We start from the raw sequence: 2,322 nt of genomic DNA on the forward strand, positions 1-2,322 counted from the left end.
TAACGTTGTAAGCCTCATTTTGGCGCCCCTGTACCTTGGCGCCCGGGGACATATGTACCCCCCTGCCCCCCCCCCCCCCCAGCTACGCCTCTGGTTACATCAAAGTGAAAGCTTGCAGACCATGTATGAATATTTTAAGGAAACGTCATCTGAACTCAAACTTGTATGCAGTTATCATTGATATAATATTAAAATTTAGTTTCGGACTTGAAAGGCTGTAAAATCCGCAGGACGTTTGAAATTCAGTTACTTAAAACATCGCTAACCTGTGTGTGTGTGCGTGAGAGAGAGAGAGAGAGAGAGAGCGAGAGAGAGAGAGAGAGAGACCGAGTATGATAACATTTAACTAAAGATTAGTATGCTTGGATTTATGCGAACAATGATGCTTTTTAATGATCTTGAGTTCTGGGTTGACAAACTTTTAAAGTTCTGTTGATTGACCTAATAACAAACGGCACTACGTACTGCAAGAGAAATAACTCTTGGAGACTATGGGAGGCAATCCAGGATAACAAGCGCATCCTTAGCATCAATCACTGCCGTTTCAGTTTACGACACGCTATTACCTTGTGATATATAATTACGATGTGAAAATAAGTTTAGAAAACGTGTATCAAAATGAATAGTTTATATATATATATATATATATATATATATATATATATATATATATATATATATATATATATTAGATATGCCATGCAGTGAATGGTACAATATACTCAACATATCACAAAGGCAATAAGTGTACGATGATAACGTTAGCCATAGCCCGGGGTTCTGTGATCGCGGGTCTTAAAATTAGCCATCGGCTAATGCATTCAGTTTCCATTTGAAATTAGTTGATCGGTAGATTTTGTGTAACGATCGATAAACAGCCGCCATTGACATGCCAAACTACGCAAGGGGAATTACTCTGAGATAATGGTAATACCGAAAATAGAGCATATTGTTTGTCATAAATGTTAGGAACTTGATTTATACCTTGCACACAGTGTAAATCAACTTGGAAGTTGCAGTGTAGACAAATCTTGATTATAAAATTAAAGTTATAAAGAGAAAAACATCACCTACTCCAGTTTACTATATTTTCTTACAGCGGGGATGTAGCTCAGCGGTAGAGCGTTCGCTTTGCATGCGAAAGGCCCCGGGTTCGAGACCCGGCATCTCCACTAAAACTTTTTATTGTTAAAGGATTTTTTTTTTGCTTCATTTAACCAAATGTTCAGTTACCAGCTCCATCATAGATTAGCTGCTTCCGATTTTGTTTACTTCGTTAAAATAACACAGACCAGAAAGTGCGAGGACCGGTTTTCGAAGGCACAACCTCGTTAGTTACACACAAGTTAAAATCACGTGATCATAATAGCATAATAAAGTTGTTTTGTTCTTTAAAGGATTTTAATTTACATCGCACATTTTTGCCTTCACGCACACAATTCACTTCCTTGGAAGAAATACTTTTTATACGATTGTCGTTGGCAACAAAACGGTCAGATGAAGAACTCCAGTAAATGTATAATTTATTTATCAGTAAATGTATACTTTATTTATCAATAATACTTTATTTATCAGTAAATGTATACTTTATTTATCAGTAATACTTTATTTATCAGTAATACTTTATCAGTAAATGTATACTTTATTTATCAGTAAATGTATACTTTATTTATCAGTAAATGTATACTTTATTTATCAGTAATACTTTATTTATCAGTAAATGTATACTTTATTTATCAGTAAATGTATACTTTATTTATCAGTAAATCTATACTTTATTTATCAGTTACACATAACCATGAATTTTCTCGGCCACCGACGTTTATATATTAGTTTTTCGTTATAACTTAATTTTGTTCATTAACATAAAATGTGCATATTTGTCACGTTGTTGATTTCTCGAGATATTACAGGTATACATCAATATTCTTTTTCTACATCCCATAGAATCCAAATGTTAAAATCTTGACTATATATCTATGATTCATTATTTTTTTCTGCTGATCCCATGCCTGCAGAATTTGATGACCTGGACTTAACTTGATCCCATGCCTGTAGAATTTCGTTACCTGGACTTAACTTGTTTTTCAGCGTTGGAAACGTGTCCTAATCCGCCAGTACTTTATGGACAGAATCTAGATCGACACGCTCGGCGTACTTTAGAAAGTATTACATATTTACATGTACATGCGTGGGAGAAGAAAATGCAGGGTCATATGACATTTAACATAGATAAAACTTTGCGAAACAAGAAAGGAAAAAAAGAGAATGAAAATGTACATAACCATTTCCAGAAACAGGCGGATTCCACCAGCTCTTTTA

General features: G+C 34.6%; 1 non-coding gene across 1 annotated transcript; it reads left to right on the forward strand.

Moving 5' to 3' along the window:
- Positions 1-1,100: 1,100 nt before the first annotated feature.
- Positions 1,101-1,172, forward strand: Trnaa-ugc (transfer RNA alanine (anticodon UGC)). The gene has a single exon. It is a non-coding gene; the product is annotated as a tRNA-Ala (tRNA).
- Positions 1,173-2,322: the final 1,150 nt, after the last annotated feature.

Source organism: Sinohyriopsis cumingii, chromosome 10 (assembly GCF_028554795.1).
Source record: "Sinohyriopsis cumingii isolate HCF-2022 chromosome 10, ASM2855479v2, whole genome shotgun sequence".
In the NCBI taxonomy this organism is placed as follows: domain Eukaryota; kingdom Metazoa; phylum Mollusca; class Bivalvia; order Unionida; family Unionidae; genus Sinohyriopsis; species Sinohyriopsis cumingii.